Below are 23,225 nucleotides of genomic sequence, written 5' to 3'. Positions count from 1 at the left end.
CTCTGGCATTCCACAGAACTTTCAGATCTCCTTTTGTTGAGAAACCAGGCCTGGGCCAAAGCTAGAAAAACAGACTCAGTAGCTGATTTTCAGACAACTGAGAAATAAATGCAAGCTAAATCAAGCTATTTCCTAAGTGCTATCTCGGATTCTGCTGGTGATCTGACAACATTTTGTAAAACAATTAACGCCCTGAAGCGTGGTAGATATATCTTGCCTTTCCAAAGTATTAGAGTCCCCGGTCAACTCGCAGCTAAGAACCTTTTTATCTTCCCATTCTATTCTAAATGTGCACCAATCTGGCTTTTGACCTGGTCATAGCACAATCTCAGCTGCTTCACTTAGATGATGTGATGAATTGCCTAGATCAGAAAAAAACGTTGTATTTATAGATCTCTCCAAGGCATTCGATACAGTCAACCATTACCTACTCATTCAGAGTTTGTCTGAAATAGGCCTGGATCAGGCTTCATGTAGATGGTTTGAAAAATATTCAACGGACAGAACACAGTGTGTCTTAACTGACGTTAAATCAAGGTTTTCTGGACATAACAAAGGGTATTCCACAATAATCAATTCTTGGTCCGCTTCCTTTTACTATTTACATCAACAATATTGGATTATCTGTAAATAATTGTAACCTGCATCTATATGCCGATGACACTGTTGTTTATGCTATTGCCCCCACGATTAACCAGGCTCTTTCTGAGCTACAGTCGGCATTTGTTGGGCTGAGGTTGGTGCTTAATGCTGGAAAAACTAAATATATGTTGTTTACCAAATCACAGAAAAATGTATCTGTCAGGCAGTCTTTCTCTCTCTCGACCAGTCAGGCTGATTTCAGGAGTGGTGTCAGGTGTGCAGGAGTCAGATGACCAGCTGTTCCTCATTCTCATTACCAGCGTTTGCCATAAATACAACCTTCACTACCCTGCCAGATCGTAACATCAGTTATTGTTAGTCACGCTTCTAACTATTATTCCGAGTTCCTGCTTCTTAGCATTCCCAGCCTCTTTACCTTGTTTGTTCCTGTGTCCTCAGTTCCTTCCTGACTCCTGCCACCGACCCTCCTTCCCTGCCTGCTTACCTGAACCCTGCCTGGACGACTATCCACCTACCTGCATGACTGTCCGCTTCCCTGCCTGACCTTTTGTGTGTACGACTGCCCGCCTGCCTACTCGACCTATGCCTGTCTGCCAACCCGATTACCTGCCTGAACTCTGCCCATCTGCCTGCCAGCTTACCTGTTTGACCCCTGCCTGCCCCTTACCAGACTACCTGTCTACATATCGGCTCAGTCAGCCTTCTCTCAATAAATACACCCCAGCTTGGGGTTTCACTGATCCTGTCTCTTAGTCTGTGTTCTGCACTTGGGTTCACCTGTCTGATGTTACAGTATCAGATTTATGCATATGTACTTGAGGTGGTGCTCCCACTGAGCGTGTCCCCGCTTAAATAAATACCTGGACATTTGGTTTGACAAAGATTTGACGTTCAGAACAAATACAGAGGAGCTTGTTAAAAAGCTCAGATTGAAGGTGGGCTTCTTTTATAGGGATAAATCTTGCCTATCCCTGAACAGCAGACAGCGGATTGTGCAATCAACCTTCATGCCAGTGCTTAATTATGGTGATGTCATCTACCGAAGTGCAGCAGCCGCTCCTCTTAAACCTTAGGATGCCATCTACCATAGCGCACTTCGCAGGTGATAGTTTTAATACTCATTATTGCATACTTTATCAGAAAGTTGGCTGGACCTTGTTAAAGTCCCGTAGATCTCTTCATTACTCCCTTTGTGTGTATAAAGCCTTACTGCATAAACTCCCAGGTTACCTAACCTCATTATTATTATCCACCGAATTGGATAAGTCCAGCTTTTAGTTGTGGCGCACCTCACTGATGGAACAATTTGCAGACAACATTTCAATTGGTTGCTCTGGTGCCGCTCGGGCAGTTTAAAGTTTTGATTAAGGACCTCTTCATTGAAAAATGTGTTTGTTTATCTTGACTGTGTTTTATTATGTTGTAATTGTGCATGTGTATTATGCATTATTATAAACTGTATGTATGCAGGGCTCCCTTGTAAAAGAGACCTTGGTCTCAATGGGACCTCTGCTAAAATAAACGTTAAAAAAATAAATAATCATGGCGAGCATTTGACGGTCATCCTCTCAAGAAGTCTTCCTTGGCCTACCAGGCTGTTTGAGATTTCTGAGCTCACCAGTTTCTTTCCTTTTAATGATGTTCCAAACAAAGGTTTTGGCTATGTTTCTGTTAGATCTTTTTCTAATATTTCAGCCTCATAATGGCTTCCCGTCTCTTTGGTCCTCATTTTGACAGACACCAATAGCAGACTCCAAAGGCAAATGCAAAGCCTAGAATCAATACTAGTGAAGGACTCGAAGTGATCAATAATAAAGATGATCAGAATATGGGTGAGGGCACAGCACACACTTGTAACCAGGGGTAGCCTTGCTTGACCGCTCCCCTTCATTTCCCCCCTTGGCCCTCCCCATCTCTCCCTTTCCTGGCATGTTACAGAACACAGACCTTAACAGTGTAACTCAATTGTGTAACTATTTTCCCAAGCTGAATTAGAATTACAGTTAAAGTTGATTATCCAAGCCGAATTAGAATTACAATCCCTCCCCTTTTTCAATCAATATACAAAAACACACACAAAGCACAAACAACACACATAAACACCTCTTATCCCCATAATCCACTCGTCTTGTTATTACTCACTTCAATTGACCACCTCTGGGTTACTGGATACACAGGCTCCCTCAACTTTAACCCTTAATCCCTTAATCCAACATGGCCAATCTCTTTGGTACCCTCGATCACCCCGATCCGCCCAGCCAGTCCTGTTACACCTGTGGGCCGACAGGTCTAACCACTGTTGCACTGACACATGATCAATTGAAGGAAAAACATATTCACATCGCCTAGGAAGAGCTCTGTGTATCCCACTTCTCACACCAACTGAAGAACTCGAAGTGATCAATAATGAAGGATCAGACGGTGGATCTTCAGAGTACAAGATGATGTTTTTATTGACAAGACAGGCACAGACAAAACAGGCACAAAAGCAGCAGACAAGACAGGTGCCTGGGAGAATGTTCTGGATCAGCCATTTCTCAAAGCATAATTCTCCTGTGCATTCACAGTTTTACCTGGTTCTACGTCAGATTTAGCATTGCACTGATTGGTCTTTTCTTAGGCTGATTTTGATTCCTCCCATATCATATTAGAACACCGTAACAGATTTCAAATCAACAGTGAGCTGTTCACATCAATTTCTTGCAGGATATTAAGTCACAAGCAGCTGTGATAGCTTGACCAAATAATGAGCTACTTCTTCTCCCCGTCTTATCTTCCCCTGCGGACGACAAACTGTCTAGGCCTCACGGGATAACATTATGGAGTAAAACTCTTCTCTAATTCATGCTGGATACCTGCATATGACTTCACACTCACATAAGAGACTGTTCTGTTAGTTAAGTTAACTACATTGTCGCAAGCAAAATATGTCAAAGCAATAGTATTCAAATACACCAAAGTCAGAATCACTAAAGCCCTGCGTCTATTTTCTAGGCCTTGATTTACTTTCAATGGCTGCTGGGGCACCAAACTCTTAAGTTGACCCATGAACACTTTTCCCCAACCCTTCACTAGACATTGAGAGCTCTCTTATGACTGCAGAAATGATGTGACGGAACACACCTGATGAACCAGAAACACCTGTCAAGCCAATTGTCCCATTACTTTTGGGTGCCTACTTTTGGGTGAAATAGAGGGACAATGCATAACAAGTGTGGTAATTTCTGAATGGTGAAACCAATATGTACACAAATACCATCAAATGAAATCTGCTAATCTCTACTTTAACCTCATAGTTATTGTTTGATTTCAAATCCAAACTTTTGGAGTGTAGAGCCAAAAGAAGAAAAAAATGGTTCACTGTCCCATTACTTACACAGGGCACTGTACAGTACTTGTCTTGTCTGAGGCATGCAAGCTTAGCATACAAAAATATGTGTTCAACTCAAAATTGACTAATCTACTACATGAGTGCATAAGTGTAGTGTCATACTGTAACCAGGTCCTAAACACAGAGGCGGACTCGATGTTGGTGATAGGGAATATCCCGTTTATTTAGAATTTTGATTTACGTCCTTATCGACTTTTTAGCCTGTTTTCTTAGCTTTTCAGCCTTCTCTTCTTCCTCCTCCTCGTTGTTGTCCAGCCCACCTACTGAAAGCAGAGGCACACACATCTTAAACCATTCGTTAACGAGGCTTCATTCGCAACAGGTGTGCAACAAAGCCTCGCTTCCGCCCCCTGGCCACGGTCCTGTAGCACCCTCTACAGGCCGAACGCTGCATGTCCCCCCACACATACATTTTATTCTCTGTTGTTTGCTAGAATCCAATGTTGACCAATGCAGAAAGAATGTCACTCGAGAAACAAAAGGCTTTATTTGATGCTTTTCCATTGTCCAAATTCAATGATGCTGTATATACAGAGAATAAAAATAAAATACAGCAAGCTAACAAATCACTGCAAAAACGAATCAATGTCAAAAAAGGCAACAAAAATACAGTATACACCACATTCAGTCCATTCGTTCTTGTCAATCAGGCCACATGTTTTCATCAACATCACACTGGATGTTTTTCCCTCGCTATGCAGCGAGGGAAAAATCTCCTTGCCTGGCACATCCACCCTTGGCAGTCCTCTGCAGTGATAGCCAGACAACCGGCAGTCATTGCATCTTGGAGGGACATCTGATCATGTGGTGGTTCTGTATTGTATGGGACAATTCTAGGATTGTGGCAAAGAACACCATCGCTGGAGATAGCTGCACACATGGTGATGTCGCACACCCTTTGCCCTGGCACATTTACGGTGGCCCTCTTACCAATGAGGTTCCTCCCTTGTCTCCTTACTGAAGCCGGCTTCATCCACGTAAATTAATCTATGGGGTGTTGCGTTTGCTTCATGCTCCATTATTCTCTAAAATAAAAATACAATAGAAACACAGCATGCATGTATACATAAAGTAAATACATTATAATACAATATTCCAGCTGCATGCAATGCAATGTTTAACTGCAAGAAAAGACATTACAGTGACAAACCCTTACCTGTACATACTTCACATGGTTTCTTTGGAATGGGACCTTGTAAAGTTGTTTCATTCCCACTTTGTGTCTTTTAAGGACCGGATTAGTGGCCAAACTCACACCGTTGACCTTTGTGAAGATGTTGTTGCAATCTTATGGAAATTAGCAACAACCATATCCACTATGGCAGCCACCTGTGCCGCAGTGAAGACTTTACCTCTGCCACCAGCATGTGGTTGTCTTTGAATTCTATAAATACAGTAAATAAGTACAAACTGTGACATTTTGATGGTCACATGAAGGGCATTGAGAACAACTGTTTTACACATACACTCACCGGCCACTTTGTTAGGTACACATGTTCAACTGCTCGTTAATGCAAATATGTAATGGTGTGGGGGCCACTTTATTAGGTACACCTTGCTAGTACCGGGTTGGACCCTCTTTTATCTTCCTCAGAGATTTTGATCCATATTGACATGATAGCATCATTGCTGCAGATTTGTCGGCTGCACATCCACGATGCGAATCTCCCAATCCACCACATCCCAAAGGTGCTCTATTGGATTGAGATTTGGTGACTGTGGAGGCCATTGGAGTACAGTGAACTCATTGTCATGTTCAAGAAACCAGTTTGAAATGATGTGAGCTTTGTGACATGGCGCGTTATCCTGCTGGAAGTAGCCATCAGAAGATGGGTACACTGTGGTCATAAAGGGATGGACATGGTCAGCAACAATGCTCAGGTAGGCTGTGGCGTTTAAACGATGCTCAATTGGTACTAAGGGGCCCAAAGTGTGCCAAGAAAATATCCCCCACACCATTAAATATTTGCGCTAACGAGCAGTTGAACAGGTGTACCTAACAAAGTGGCCGGTGAGTGTACATGCACATACAAGGTGTGGAGAGAAGCTGATCCCTTGACAGAGATAACCCACCATCGTCAACGTAAAGAGCCTTGATGAAGTAATCTAACAGGGGAAGCTTACATTGTCTCTGCACTTTACTATTGTAGGCAATGCACTCTGCTTTTGATCACCTAGCCGTTTCAGACCATTGATACACATCATGTTCTTTAAAGTATCTTTGCTCCGATTACTAACAGATTCAGCATTACAGTAATAATGGCAAATGCAGCACACAATAAGCCCTGGGAGCATACATCTCTCAACAATATTCTACATGAAAGCTCCAAGCCTTGTCATAAATCTCTCAGCTTTAACAAACATTCAAGCTCCATCCTCAAACATAGTGAAAAAAGAGCACCTGCTGCACTGTATTGAAGGGGGAGACATCCTTCGTGTTCTCTCACTTTGATGTTTAGAGGCCCTTGTAATGTGTGAATACTGAATACTTTGGTAGATGGGTATAAAACAGAATGTTGAGGAACATATCTTTCTCTTTGTTTTCTGATCTGTGGTCCCAGCTGTCTGTGCTGCTGCATCCACATAGAGGCGGCGGTGCCAGGCGGCCAGCCGAGGTGGAAGAGAGGAGTGATCGGGCAGGGGTTTGGGGGCTGACCATTGTTGGGTAGAGCAAGAATGGTCAAGTGAGAATAAATCAAATGAGGCTTTAATAACACTTTAAACATATCTATGTACTTAAAACTGTGTTGTAGTCCCCTACAATCATAATAGGATCATTTGTTGTTTGTGAGCTCAATAGATTGTTATAGATATTCTCAAATATAGTGTTATAGATATATAGCATTATAGATATTATAAATATAATATATATTATATGGGCCATATAGATGAAGAAGCCAAATATGTTTATCGTAGCATATTCATCTTCATAGCATCTTCAAGAGGATCCACCTACCTAACAGATCTATTTTGACAGTTTGAATAATGGGATCAAAGTTGTTTTTAAATAATATCGACCCTCCCTTATGTTTAATGTTGGTATGCACTTATTGTCAGCCAATGACAATTGTATTCTTAATTTAATCCTTTCTTAGAACTTTTGCCTCTAACGGTATGTTCATATTTTGTGTATTTACACTTTGCTCATAATTCTTAGAGTAAGCCATGAATGTGTATTATTAATAAGATGCTGTTCTCATTTATCCTATAATGCCTCAAAAGTAATTTGTGTGCTCGGGTAATGTGCTAGAATCTAAGCAAGCAGTATATTTGACCAGGTTAACCCAAACCCTAGAAATGACTTCATGATCCTTTAGTTGTGTTGTAAACTAAAATGTCAGTGGACAACATGATTTGGACATCGGTTGTCATTCAAGTCTTTTGATTTCTACAATTAGTTTCTCACACATAATTGGGAGAGACATTTCCAACATACATATTGCACGACAGGAAATCTTATTTTGATACTTGAAGGTTACAACACCAAGCCTATGGAATTGGTGAGATTGTGTTCTCTCACTTTGATTATGTTTGATTGGTTCTCCTTTAGGCAAGGCAAGGCAAGTTTATTTATATAATACATTTCATACACAGAGACAATTCAAAGTGCTTTACATAAAATATATAAAAAGGAAAGATACAAAAAATAATTAAAAGCATAAGAGAATAAAAGTCACAGTGCATTTTAGGGTCAGTGTGCAATTATTAGCAGCAATTTAGTTTTCTTTACCTTAGAACATAAAGATTTTTAGCCCATTTTTTAAAGTAGCCAGAGTTGGGGCTGATCTAAGATCTTCCGGAAGTTTATTCCAGCTATGTGTAGCATAATAGCTGAATGCTGCTTCACCATGTTTTGTTTTAATCCTAGGAACAGTAGACCGGTCCCTGATGACCTAAGAAGTCTAAAGGGTTCATAGCGTGGAAGCAAGTCAGCGATGTATTTTGGCCCTATACCATTAAGTGATTTATAGACAAGTAATAGTATTTTGAAGTCAATTCAAGAACACACTGGTAGCCAATGCAGAGACCTGAGAACTGGTGTAATATGTTCAGCTTTCTTAGTCTTGCTTTTTTGGGAAGGCCTGAGAAAAGACTATTACAGTAGTCTAACCAACTGGAAATGAAAGCATGAATTAGTTTTTCTAGGTCTTGTTTGGACAATTCTTGCTATATTTTTAAGATGATAATAGGCCGATTTTGTTATAGACTTGATGTGGGTGTTAACATTTAGATCTGAGTCAATAATAATACCTAGATTTCTGACTAGGTTTTTAGACTTCAAAGAAAGGGAATCAAGATGAGCACCAACTTACAGCCTTTCTTCTTTAGCACCAAAGACAATTATCTCAGTTTTGTCTTTGTTTAGTTGGAGGAAATTTTGGCACATCTAGTCATTGATTTGGTCAATGCATAGACGCAGTGAGTCTATAGGTGCATAGTCACTCAATGAGAGAGCAATGTATAATTGAGTGTCGTCAGCAGAGTTATGGTACGCGATTTTGTTCTTTGCATAATTAAGCCTAGTGGGAGCATATAGAGGTTGAATAAAAAAGGTCCCAGAATTGAACCTTGAGGTACCCCACACGTCATGCTAGTTCGCTCAGATGTGTAGTTGCCAATGGAAACAAAATAGTCCCCATCTTGCAGATAGGACCTGAACCAATCTAAGACCCTGCCGGAGAGTCCAACCCAGTTTTCCAGTCTGTCTGGTAATATTGAATGGTCAACAGTGTCAAAAGCAGCACTAAGATCCAGTAACACTAGGTTTGACATTTTTGCCGGAATCAGTGTTCATGCGAATGTCATTTAGAACCTTAATAAAGCAGTTTCGGTGCTGCAATGGGGTTGAAAACCTGATTGGAATTTGTCTAAGAAACTATTTGATGTTAAAACATTGTTAAGTTGTTGGTAGACAACTTTTTCAATTATTTTACTTACAAAGGGTAGATTTGATATGGGTCTGTAGTTGCTAATTACAGAAGGGTCCAGGCTACACTTTTTTAGTAGAGGCATAAAAACTGCAGTTTTCAAAGCCTTTGGAAAAATGCCTGATAGGAGGAAGCTGTTAACTATTTGCAGAAAATCAGTCGCCAAGCAGCTGTAAACATTCCTTTCCTCAAGAGTTTTGTAGTTAATGGCATTAAACTGGATCATGTTTATCAAGTTACTTTTATGTGAATGTAGTGGTGACACATTTTTGTTTAATGAGGAACTACTGATAGTTTGTCTTATGTTTAGAATTTTACCCCTAAAGAAAGAAGCAAACTCATTGCATTTATCGGTGGATAGGAGTTCAGGGGTTATTTGTGCTGGGGGGTTAGTCAGCCTATCAACAGTGGCAAATAAAGTGCGTGCATTATTAATGTTTATGCTGATGATGTCAGAGAAGAAAGATTGTTTAGCGCTTTTCAATTCCAGATTGTAGGAATGAAGTCTCTCTTTATAGATGTCATAATGAATGTGGAGCTTAGTTTTTCGCCATTTATGCTCCGCTTTCCGGCACTCTTTTTTTTTTTTTTTTTTTTTACAGATGCAGCATTTCTCCATGGTGCTTTTTGCTTACCAGAAGTTGATTTAACCCTAACAGGTGCAATGACATCAATAACATTCATAATTTTAGAATTGAAATTATCTATCTGATCATGAACAGAGGCTGAGGTAAAAGTTTGTGACAGGGAAATAGCCTCCATAAATAGTGCACTAGTATTCTCATTGATATATCGTTTAACAGTTTCCGATCTAATATGAATGTCAGGAGTAATAGACATTTCAAGGAAAATGCAAAGATGATCAGACAGAGCAACATCATTAGCCTTAACAAATGATGAACCCCTTGTGATAAATAAATGTAAGGTATGGCCCCGGTTGTGGGTGGGCCCGGATACATGTTGAGACAGTCCAAAGGTGTCAAGTAAGTTCTTTGGCATTCTTATCGTTGGGGTTGCCAATATGAATGTTAAAATCTCCTGATATAGACAGACAATCATATTCTATGGAGATTATGGACAGTAGTTCAGCAAATTCATCAAAGAAACTACTGGAATATTTTGGCGGTCTGTATATAATCAGGAGTAAAACACAAGGCAAGCATTTCAGTACAGCAGCAAGATATTCAAATGATGAGAAGTCTCCAAATGATACCTGCCTGTATTGAAACAGTCCTGAAAAGATAACAGCTACTCCCCCCCCTTTCTTATCAACTCTGGGGGCATCAATGAAGAAAAATTTTGGGGGTGCTGATTCAGTGAGAACAGCCGCTCTGATAGTCAAATCAAGCTGAGTTTCAGTAAGGAACATGAGATCTAATTTATGACTAATAATCAGGTCACTGATGAGGAGAGACTTATTTGATAATGATCTTACATTAAGCAGTGCGGCTTTTATGGTTTTAGTGACGGTGTAGGGGCACCATGGGCTGTTGGGGAACAGCTATTAGTGTTACACAGAGACGTTCGGGTGGAACCAATGACGGCACAGAGAGCGGAGAATACGGTTATGCCCGAAGGCGTCTTTAATAATAATAATAGTAGGGAAAAGAGAAGGGGGAAGAGTGGATAATCCTGAGAGAATAGTCGAGGGTCAGACACAGGAGACAAGGGGTAAGGCAACGACGAGGAGACGAAAACACTGAATGGCTGAAGCGTAGCGATGAGAATCCTCTAGGGTTACCGTATGGTCACAGTACGTTCTGGCACTGGAGTGGAGTTCAGGCTGGGTCTATGTAGGGTGCTGATTGGGGATGGGTCCTAGGTGTGCTGTCGACTGGGAGGAAGACTCTCCAGTAATGACCGCCGTGGCCTCGAGGTGGTGCCAGAGTGTTGCTTAGGAGGGGGAACCGTAACAATTAGGTTTGATGTACTGACAGAGCATGTTCAGTAATGATTGTTTAGTCTAGTAGTAATCAAAACAGGAATGACAGAGTTTACACTTAGAACAGTTTGATGGCCACTCTTTGTGGTGACTCTCTCGTCTTGACACAGTGTTCTTGACAGTGATGGGGGTGGACGTCAAGTTCTGACTACTGGGCGAGGTGGAGCTGCCTTGATCTGCCTTGCAGCTCGAGGGGGAGGTGGGGGGGGTGGAGAAGATGGAGGAGGTTTTGGGGGGTGTAGCTGGGGGCTGGCTAGGACTGATGAGGGAGTAAGTCGAGCTGGGGGCTGGCTAGGATGGAGTGGGGGAAGGATTGGGGTGTTAGTTTGAGACCAGCATTCACCAGTTCGTTCATCCCATCTGTAAATGCCAAAAGATGGAGGGGGTGGGGGTAGGGGGCAACTACTTCATGAGCTGTTGGGCTTGAATCACCGAATATCACATCAGGGGATGTTGGGGCGGAATCTGATTGCTGTAGGTGAGAGAGGGAGGGAGAGCCCTCCTTTGCAAGGTCGTCGTCCTGGGGTGGGGATCTGGACGATTGGGGCAGTGAATCTGGCGGTGGGAGGATGGGAGAGGCCTCTTTTGCAAGGTCGTCTATGGGGCACAGACTTTTGCGTCATGGATTGCCTGGCTGGAGTCCGACAGTGGGGAGGATGGGGTGGCTATCTTTATCTTTAGGCTGTCCTTGCATCTTGCCACAGTTGGGTGGCAAATGGAGTAAAGTAGGTTAGAGGTGAACAATTCCTCTCATCTGTTAAGATGAAATCCATTCTCTCTGAAGATTTACTCCCCGACCGATTGACGGCAGAGGACCACTAACGTATGTCTCAATATCTAGGGAGCCTAGCATTTTTAGCAGTTCAACAAAGTCCTGTTTCAGCATTTCTGACTGTTCCATGGAAACATAATTTGCCCCTACATGCACAATAATTTTGTTCACAGTTTGGTGGGCAGATAGGATTTCTGGGATGTTTTCTGTTGTGTCACAGACCATCTCATCAGGGAAGCAGTATGTTTTGGTATTCCTCTTACCACCAATGTAGATTTTTTTTTTTACAGCAGAATCACCTACAATTAACGTTGTTGGCCTAGTGGTACCGTTAGCATGTTGTTGTTGCAGCCTGGTGTCTTTCGAATGCCATCTCGACCCCGAGTGGCATGGAGGTGAGAAGTGAGCCAGGTCGTCAGACGGTGATCCGGGCTCGCGCAGTAGTGGTTGAAATCTGTTATCCAGCTGTAGAGGCATCAGTGGTTGGGGAGAGTTTCTTTTATTTTTTCCTTTCATGACAATCCACGGTTGTTCTTTATTAGCAACGGGGGTTGAGGTGAACTGTTGACTGGGTAGCAGAGCAGGCCAGCCGGTAGCAGAGCTAATCTCAGGGTGTTTAGAAGCACTCTCTGCCGCTTTGGGTATCACTATTTTGTGGGGGATAGATCAATTTTTCTGCTTTGCCCCGCACGCATTCCGAGAGGCAGTATCGTTACTGACAGCCTGTTTCCCTGGTACACTGTTGACTGCCGTGGCAGCCTCGGCATTAGCAGTATTCAGAGCCACCATCAGCTTAGCATTGTCTATGAGCTCTGGGCAGGGTTTGGCTAACGTTATCTTAACAATTGGAGTCCAAGGCAAAGTCGTACTATTGCAATCATTCTCTGCTGCGGTACTCACAGTCTTCAAAACTAAATCATTTTGTTTTAAGTACTGCAATCTTCTGTAGATGTCTATGACAGTCTTTGCAGTGCGACATATCCGTGGCGAAGGGAATATTTTAATCTAAGTCTCTGTTTCGAACCCTAGGCTGCTTAGCCTAGTTAGCTCACAAGTATCTAGGCTCCATGAAATGGAAATAATAGAATTAAAAGTTCCAGGGAAGCACCATAGAAACTAGAAAATAGCATAGCAAGGCAAATCAAGGACTTGAAGTTGAAAGGAGCATTAAAGCAGCTATCTCTCTCAGTAGGGGAGGAGCAGACAAATCTTGATTTGAATCCGTATGGTTGGAAGACGGGTATAAAACTGAATGTTGAGGAACATATCTTTCTCTTTGTCTGGCCTGTTGTCAGCTGTTGTCTGCGAGTGCAGTTTACCGGCCACGTGGCCGGTTCTCTCACTCTCTCATTCCCTCTCTCTGTCATTTACCATAAGGGTAGAATGTAACATTTGTCTATGATGTATTTGCCTTGTTATAGTTGTATATGTTTACAGTGTTATTAAAGCCTCATTTGATTTATTCTCACTTGACCATTGTTGCTCTACTCAACCCAAACTCAACAATTATTTGCACATAGTGTTACATTATTTGGAGTCAGATTATTAATATTTTGTTATTTTTGTTATTAATGATACATAGCCACATTTCCTTGCTAATCCTTCATATTGTAACTGCCAACCTATAAGGCCCTACAGTATAGAAAGGATAAGAGAACAAGCTCATGACCTTTAAAAGACAATATAGCCACCGTAAGTGAATCACATGGATCTCTACTGTGCCTCATACAGACACACATTGTGAGCCTCTCCGACAGGGACCTCCGTGTCGCACGTATAGAAATACTCCAGTGACAGATACATATGCCGTTGGATTCTCTCTAGCACCTGTGCTGTTCAATCCACATACATCTAGAATTAGCACCCCTTTAAGAGCTGACGAGGCACCAGCAACGTAATGCAAGGCTTAGCACATTACAACATCCATTGATTGAATGTTTTTAGATCTGAGACCAATCAGATTTACGAATCCCCCGCAAACACATTATTAAGACCATAAATGTTTTATCCACCGGCACTGAATACATACACATTTTCTGCGCAATTATCCTCGTTACACAGTATGAAATAGAATTAGCACAGAGGGCCGTCTGACTTTTGTGTTTGCTGGAGTTACTTGAGGTTAATGTAGATTTTTCTCAGTGCAGTATTTGCATTACAAGATCCACAAACAGTACAGCAACTGCAAAGAACTATCTCAGGCTGTCAATTGTCTCCCGGCAATAGGCCCTGTACAGGAGCCCCGGACCAGCCCTTCGTCCAACGGGTTAGATCTTCAGCCTTACGAAACACAGCCTATGAAAGCCCCAGTAGTTAACAATGGCTCTATTCTTATGAGTGCCAGTTGGTGTGGTTGCAGGAATTTAATTTATCGATGAGGACAATTCATCGAAAGGGGATATTTTAAACAAAGAGACTAGAATAACCATTTTGATCCTATTGTGGAAATTGCATTGAATCGCAAGAGACAATTTCTCAAGTTGAGCACACGAATGCGTGTCTCGTTTATTTTCATAGAAAAAACCACTGAAGCGTAAGATGGCGCTGTCCCGTGACCAAACAAGCATGGGGCTCAACGTCATCACACGCACAGATTATTTAAAGGGACCACGATCCCGGAACAGTCATACTTACATGCATAACACATTACATTAAACAACTGCATGAAATAACAGTGTGTAGAACCACACTTAAGAACAAGGGTGAATTATGTAAGTTACATTCACTACACTATGATGTAATATGTGCAGTGTAATCTAACTTTTTACAGTTAATAAGAAGGATAACACAATTTAGGTGACTATTTCAATTCTATCTAAACTTCTAACAAGAACTAAAATACTTATTTTTCTTTAAATGCAGTTTTGTACTTTATTTAAACTTTAAGCGTTACAGCATTGTAATGCAATGTAGCAATAAAGTAATTTAAGAAATAAAAGAAATAAAAAGAAATTAAAGTAAATAAAAGGAATAAATGAATTTAAATCTTACCCCATCTGTCCCTTCTCTGTCTGATTTAATCTAATTTTAGAGAGGCTCCATTCAGCATCGGCTTTTGCAACCACCGAACACTCTTGGTTCCTCTATCAGCCCTGCAGATTTCTCCGGAGTAGCACCGTGCCCTCAGCTGAGGGGCTTTGACAACTCACACTTCCCCGTCCAAGTAAAGCGGTCACTCAACCTCCAGCAGGCTAAGAGGAGCCTACTCCAATTCCAACAGCCTCCAGGCTGGGGGATTCCTAGTTCTAATTTTCTCCGGAGAGAACTTTGCGCAACCCCGCCTGGGTTAGACCTCCTGGTCCTTAGGAAAATAAAACTTTAAATTGATTTAAATTTCGAGAGGCCCCGTCCAGCATTCCGTTAAATGCTCTTGGTTCCTCTATCAGCTCAGCTCGATGACTCAGACACGCTTCCCCTTCCAAGTGAAGCGGTCGCTTAGCTCGATGACTCCGGAGTAGCGCTGTGCCCTCAGCCGAGGGACTTCGATGGTTCTCGCTTCCCCTTCCAAGTGAAGCGGTCACTCAACCTCCAGCAAGCCTTTTAACAAAGTCCCCACCACAGTCAGTTATGGACAATGCCAACTACTGATAGAGCGAGGGCTAAGTCTCCAGGCAGCTAAGACGGAGCCTACTCCAATACAGCCTCCAGGCTGGGGGCTTCCAAGTCTAACCTCTCCCCAGAGAGAACTTTGGTCGTGGATACCCCAACTGGGTTAGACCTCCTGGTCTCTTAGGGATCCGTCCTCCGTGGGGTCTTACGGAATTGCCCATTGAGATGCTCTTGTCATCCCTTTTTATACCCCTGAACGGACCCAGACTCCTGGAACCTCTTTTAACCTATCAGGCTTTTCTCCTCCATCACAGCACTTAGGCCCACTTCATGAGGTCATTCACCTCTCTTTCCCTACCAAACTTGATTACAGATCATAAGTTCAACTTTAATCATAAAACAAAACTTAATCATCTTTTCAACATCTTCAACTTCAAACATTAAACATGATAAACTGACTGCCACTTCTTCTGCTTAGCAACCCTCTCTTGGCCTTGTCCAGGTTCCTCTTTCTCTCTCTTTCCCTACCAAACTTGATTATAGTTCAACTATTAGTCATAAAACAAAACTTGATCACATTTCAACTTCAAATCATTCCATTCGTTTTCAACTTCAATCTTTAAACACATTTCCACTATTGACTACTGATGTGATGGCACTCATTTGTAATGGCTGGAGTACATAGGCAGAGGACTCAAAAGCACGACACAGAGACAAAACTTAAATCCAATAGAATAGTCTTTACTTTAAATAAAGGTACGGTACACAGGTAGGCAGTCAACGGGTAGGCAGATAATCCAGGAAGGGGGTAGGCAAAGCAGGGTTCGGTACAGAGGTAGGCAGTTCTAAAAGGCAGGCAGATAATCTGATAAGGGGAAGGCAAAAAGGCAAAGTTAAAAACACACTCGGAGATCAAATAATGACAGCAATACTTCTCACAAATAATAAAAACAGGAATACTTATCACAAGAAAATGCTGGGACATATGACACGAAGGTACGAACTGGCACAGAGACAGGGAAACACACAGACTAAATACACAGGGAAGGATGATGAGGAACAGGTGAAGCTGAAACGAGAGACATTTACATTTTACATTAATGGCATTTAGCAGACGCCTTTATCCAAAGCGACTTACAACAATACATTTGTTTAAGTAAGTGAATCATCTATCCAACAGTCATCATAAGACAAAGTAATCAATGCTCACACCAGGGGCCATTGGCAGTCGTAATGCCAGTAGGCTATACTGTGTGTGTGTATATATACAGTATATATATATATATATATATATATTATTTTATTTTTTTTAAATATATTTTATTAGCAGGAGAGAACTTGTACAGGGGGGTAGCAGGGGTGAAGAGGTCTCGGGGTTAGGGTTAGTATTGGGGGGGGGGTAGTGAGGGTGAAGCGGTCTTTAGGAGGGACTGTTAAGATGTAGCTTGAAGAGAAGGGTTTTCAATCTACGGCGGAAGATCGGAAGTGACTCTGCAGTCCTGACAGTAGTGGGAAGCTCATTCCACCAGCGGAGCGCCAGGACAGTGAAAAGCCATGACCGAGTAGCGCGGCCACTGCATCCACGTAGAGGCGGTGGTGACAGGCAGGCAGCTGAGGTGGACAAGCGGAGTGATCTTGCACGCGCATGCCGAGACACGTGTTGCCACCTGTGAGTCAGAAGGGGGGAAAGAGAGAAAAAGTTTGAGTGTCATCTGCGTAGGTGTGGTAGGAAAAACCATGTGAAGAAATTACAGAGCTGAGAGATTTGGTATAGAGAGAGAACAGTAAAGGCCCAAGGACAGAGCCCTGGGGGACACCAGTGGTGAGGGGTCGGGGAGAGAACAGCGATCCTCTCCACGTCACCTGGTAGGAGTGACCGGCCAGGTAGGATGCAAACCAGGCGTGCAGAGCCAGAGATGCCCAATTCTGAGAGGGTGGAGAGAAGAATTGGATTGTTTACTGTGTCAAATGCAGCAGACAGGTCCAGAAGAATGAGAACAGAGGAGAGGGAGGAAGCTTGAGCGGAGTGGAGAGCCTCCGTGACAGCGAGGAGAGCAGTTTCAGTGGAGTGCCCAGCTTTAAAGCCGGATTGGTGAGGGTCAAGGAAGTTGTTTTGAAGGAAGTAGTTAGACAGTTGGTTAGAGACAGCACGTTCAAGGGTTTTAGATAAGAAGGAGAGATGGGATACCGGTCTGTAGTTATGGACAGCAGACGGGTCAAGAGTTGGTTTCTTGAGAAGAGGCTTGACTCTGGCTGTCTTGAAGGCAGCTGGGACAGATCCTGTGGACAGAGAGGAATTGGTTAAGGTGGAACGGAAGGAAGTCTTTGGAGATGGATTGGAGAAAGGGGGAGGGGATAGGATCGAGCTTTAGAACATCCTCAGGGGAGAGGGGGGAGAAATCTGATAAACCAAAGACTGGGTGTTACACAGTGGGTTTGGGAGGAGAGGTAGCATTGTTGGTGAGAGGTAGAGGGAAGGAGCTGCTAATGTCAACAACCTTCTTTTCAAAATAGGTGACAAAGTCATCGGCAGACAGAGAGGAGGGGGAGGAGGAGGGTTGAGGAGTGAGGAAAATGTGAAAGAACAGTTTCCTTGGGTCAGAGACAGAGGATTGAATTTTGGAATGGTAGTATAAGGCTTTAGCAGCTGATGCAGATGAGGTGTAGTTGAGGAGGAGAGAGAGATAAGGGTCTAGATCAGGGGTCTCAAACTCAACTTCCCTGGGGGCCGCTGGAGGTCGAGTCTGGGTGAGGCTGGGCCGCATCAAGTATTCCACAAAAAAAGGGTTTCAAGTATTCCAAAAAAAAGTACAACTGATCCAATCTTCTCAATCTTTATTAATAACAGTTCAGAACATAGGCTTCTCTTACCTACTCCTTGCTGCCAGAGACCTGGCAGCACTTCCTCTTACATAGCTGAGCCACATTTGGCTTGAGGGAGGAAGCAATTGAGACCCTCAGTATGGCTTGAAGATGCTCATCAGTAAGTTTGGACCTGTACTTTGACTTATTAAAGTTCATGGTGGAGAAGAGCTTTTCACACAGATATGTGCTCCCAAAAAGGCACATGGTCCGCTTGAACATCCTGGAAAGCTCAGGGAAAATTGGCCAAGCTTGTCTGCTTTTCCACTCACCTCCCTGAACTTGGCTTTGAGTTCAGAATTGCACTGCAGGTCAATTAGCTCCATTTGAAGCACAGGAGGGGCATCTTGCACATCGAAGGAGAAGGGGTCAGCAAAAATTTGAAAAGTGGCTCTGTGTGTCTTGAAGTCTGCAAACCTGTGATCAAATTCCTCCTGTAGCTTTACAATGGCATCAGCATACTTCTCACCACTGAATGGTGTGCCCGCATCCATGAGTGCCTTGCATGCTAGGAAATGGCAGAGGTTTGTCTGAGAGAGCTGGGCTTTCCATAACACAAGTTTTGTGGAGAATGCTCTGGCGTTGTCTTCGGCAGCACTGACAAGCTGCCCCTGGCCTTGTAAATTCTTGTTCAGTACATTCAGCTCCTGTGTGATGTCAACAAGAAAAGCTAAGTCCATGAGCCATTTGGGATCACTTAGCACAGGAACAGCTATCCCATCCTTCTCCATGAAGGCTTTCACTTCTGCTCTCAACTCAAAAAACCTCTTTAAGACGTTTCCCCTGCTGAGCCAACGTACCTCGGTGAAGTAGAGCACATCCTCATATGCTGACTCTATTTCCTCCAAAAAGGCGCGGAACTGCCGGTGCTTTAAGCCCCTGGATCTGATATGGTTGATGCATTTCACAACGACAGACATCACATTGTCAAACTTCAGGCATTTGCTGCAAAGTGCCTGCTGATGGATAATGCAGTGCAGAGCAATGGCCTCCTCCACACCCTCCTCTTCCAGTTTTCTTTGAACAAGTGCCACCAGTCCATTTCTCCTCCCTGTCATTGATGGCGCTCCGTCGGTTGTTATTCCAGCAAACCTCTTCCATGGTAAACCAGCATCCACAATGGCATCACACAGCTGGCGGAATATCTCCTGAGCGGTGGTCTGGCCATGCATTGGAGTCACTGTGAGCAACTCCTCCATCACTTCAAAATTGTCGTCAACACCACGGACATACATTGTGAGCTGCGCAGTGTCAGTGATGTCTGTGCTCTCATCAAGAGCGACTGAGTATGCACGGAAATGTTTGGCTTTCTCACGCAGTTGATCGTATATGTTACCTGACAGGTCAGAAATGCGCTCTGCCACTGTGTTGGCTGAAAGGCTGATGTTGCTAAACTGACCCTTCTTTTCCTGACAGACTATACTTGCAGCCTGTAACATGCACTTTTTGACGAACTCACCGTCTTTGAATGGCTTTCCCGCCTTAGCAATCATCTCACTCACCACTCTCTGTGCATATAAGACACGTTGGGGTGCCCCTGTGCTCAACAAAAAAATATTCCGTCTCCCATTTTTCCTGAAATTGTCTGTGCTCGTCGCCAACCTTTCTCTTCACGGCAGGTTTTGAGAAAGACATGACTGGGGCTGGGTGACAAAAAAAAACACATTTAATAATAATAGAAAAAAAGTTAATAAAAAAAACTACTATCAATGCTTTGGCTTCTGCCTACCATACACTTTTACAGCGCTTTGGGCACCCTCAAGGCGGGCTTTCCATTGTGATATATTTACATGTTTTTATCCCAATACCTGAGTATTTGGGATCTTATTTAGTATTAGTATTCTTTCTATATATTCTGAGAGGGATTTGAAAACTTTATCATTGTTCATAGCTTTTTTGAGCACTTAGTTTTTCTTATCATTATTAAATTCATCAATCGTGTTCTCTCTCAGGTGTTTATACCTTTCACATTCATAAATAAAGTGATCTAGATTTTCTTCTTTTTGTTTACATCCTACACATCCTTCTGCTCTACCAAATCTCTCTGGATACCATTGAGCTAACTCTGGTGTCCATGTTACTCCACCTGTCTTAATTCTTAACATCAAGTGCATTGTCTCATGTTTTATGTCTTTTAATTTCTTGCTCTTTTTGATTAAATTGTTCTTGGTAAATTCGTTTTCTTTTGCGATTGCACATATCTGTCCTTTTTCCTTTTCTTTATTTCTCTTGTAATAATAATCTATAACTTCTTCTTTATAATATTCAGGTTGTAACCACCATTTAGCTTTTGTTCATGCCGCCCATCTCATGCTATTTGCTATCCATGTAATTATTTTCCCTTTCCTATTGCAACACTCCGCCCACTTCCTAAGTCCTCTGTACCTTGCACTGGGTGACGGGATATATTTTCCTTCCACTTGGTGTCACTCCAGAATCACGTTTCAACCAAGTGACTAACGTTGCTAATTTGCGTTGGCTAACTTGTCAACAAACACCACCGGAAGCTGTCACGAGCCTGAGCTATGGTAGCCCGTAAGTGATAAAAAAATATAAAACGCCCAGGGCAACGACTTGGCAAAAAGGTGCGTGTGAGAAAAACGCGTGGGCCGCACTAACACTAAACTTTGATGTCAAGTAGGGGGCCACAAAATATCGGCCGCGAGTTTGAGACCCATGGTCTAGATCATCGGGAAGGCCAGATTTTCTCCATTTCCTCTCAGCTGCCCGGAGCCCTATTCTACAAGCTTGCAGGGTTTCAGACAGCCAGGGAGTGCATGGAGTGGATGGTGCCGGCCTTGAGATCTGTGGACAGAGAGAGTTGAAGGATTAGGAAAGAAAGGACAGGAGGGTGAAGGAAGCTGTGTCAGTGGATAGAAGAGAGAAGGATTCAACAGAGGGTAGGGCGGATAAGACAGAGGAAGAAAGTGAGAGGGTGCGCAGGCCGCGACGAGAGGACACAGTGTGGGTAGAGACTGGTTGGGAGGGTGAGCATTTGAGATGGAGGGAGAAGGATACGAAATGATGGTCTGAAACCGGAAGAGGGGTAACAGTGAGGTTTGAGGTATGATTCAAGATTCAAGATTCAAAGTGTTTATTATCATATGCACAGTAGAAAACATGTTTCACTGTACAACGAAATTCTTGCTTTGCTGTCCGCAGAATGCCAACCAATGTAAAATATACAATACTAAAGAATATACAATATATACTAAACAAATGTACAAGACAGCAAAATTTAAGGCATAAAATAAAATAGCAGCAATAATAATAATAAAACAGTGCAAATGTAGCAGTGCAATTATGCAAACTGGAAAGTTCAGTTATTGAGGTAGTAAGGTTATATTAATCTCCTATGGGTTGTTTAGGAGTCTGATGGCAGTGGGAAAGAAGGAGTTCTTCAGTCGGGTGGTCCTGCATTTAACACTTCTGTACCTCCGGCCTGAGGGTAGAAGTGTGAACAGTCCGTGCTGGGGGTGGGTGGGGTCCTTGAAGATGGAGGCGGCTCTCCTGTGGACTCTGCGGTGGTAGATGCTCTGCAGAGAGGGCAGTGGAGTCCTGGTGATTTTCTCAGCAGTCTTCACCACTCTCTGCAGGCGTCTGCGGTCCATAGCAGTAGTGCTGCTGTACCACACAGTGATACAGCTAGTTAGGATGCTCTCAACAATGCAGCTGTAGAAGTTGCTGAGGATCTTGGGCGACATGCCAAACTTCCTCAGCCTCCTCAGAAAGTACAGCCGCTGTTGGGCCTTCTTAACCAGCTGAGTGGTGTTAAGTGTCCAGGTGAGGTCCTCGCCCAGGTATTTGAAACTGCTCACCCTCTCTACTTCAAGTTCCCGGATGTACAGTGGCCGATGAGGTCCCCTCTCCTTCCTCATGTCCACTATCATCTCCTTCGTCTTGTCCGTATTGAGGGTGAGGTTGTTGTCCTTGCACCATGTTACCAGACTGGCCACCTCCCTCCTGTAAGCCGCTTCGTCCCCGCCAGTGATGCATCCTATCACTGCGGTGTCGTCTGCAAACTTTAGGATGGTGTTGTCCTTGTGGGAGGCGACACAGTCGTGGGTGAACAGGGTGTAGAGGATGGGGCTGAGGACGCATCCCTGTGGGGTGCCAACATTTGTAATAATGCTGGCTGAAGTCCTATTGCCAATCCTGACAGACTGGGGCCTGCCAGTCAGAAAGTCTAGGAGCCAGTCACAGAGGGTGGGGTGCAGGCCAAGTGTGGACATTTTGTGGATGAGTCTGTGGGGGATAACTGTATTAAAAGCGGAGCTGTAATCTACAAAGAGCGTCCTGATGTAGGAGTCTTTGTTTTCCAGGTGGGAGAGGGAACAGTGGAGGACAGCAGTGATAGCGTCTGAGGTGGACCTGTTGGGCCGGTAGGCATACTGCAGGGGGTCTAGGGTGTCCGGCATGCTGCTCTTAATGTGTGCCAGTACCACTCTCTCAAAACACTTCATAATGATTGGAGTGAGTGCTACTGGCCTGTAATCATTCAGGCAGGCAGGTTGGCTCTTCTTGGGAAGGGGGACGATGGTTGTGGTCTTGAAGCAGGAGGGAACAGTGCTGTGACTGAGGGAAAGGTTGAAGATGGAGGTGAGAACATCAGCCAGCTCGTTGGCACATGCTCTGAGAGCCCGCCCAGGGATGTTGTCTGGTCCTGCTGCCTTGCGGGGGTTGATCTTCCTCAGGGCTTTGTTTACCTGGCCTGATGAGATGGTTAGTGGAGGGGAGGGGGGTCGGGTGGTCCCGGTGTGTGTGTGCCTCCTCTCTGTGCTGTGGCTGGAGGTCTCAAAGCGGGTGTAGAAGGTATTTAGGTCGTCCGGCAGGCTGTCTGTGGAGCTGATGGTGTTGGTGGTGGTCCTGTAGTCTGTGATGTGCTGCAGGCCTTGCCACATCCGCCCGGAGTCAGCAGTGGAGTAGAAGCCGTCCAGCTTCTCTCTGTACTGCCTCTTGGCCGCTGTAATGGCTTTTTTCAGTCCATACTTCGCAGCTTTGTACTCCGTCTCATTGCCTGATCTAAATGCAAGAGAGCGAGCACGCAGCATGTGGCGTACCTGACTGTTTATCCAGGGCTTCTGGTTGGGAAACTTCTTGACTTGTGTGGTGGGCACGATGTTGTCAACACAAGTGCTAATGTACCCAGTCACATACTCAGCATAGTCCTGTATGCTG

This window comes from Argentina silus (assembly GCF_951799395.1).
Source record: "Argentina silus genome assembly, chromosome: Y".
Taxonomy (NCBI): Eukaryota; Metazoa; Chordata; class Actinopteri; order Argentiniformes; family Argentinidae; genus Argentina; species Argentina silus.
Note: the sequence above shows the minus strand (reverse complement) of the source record.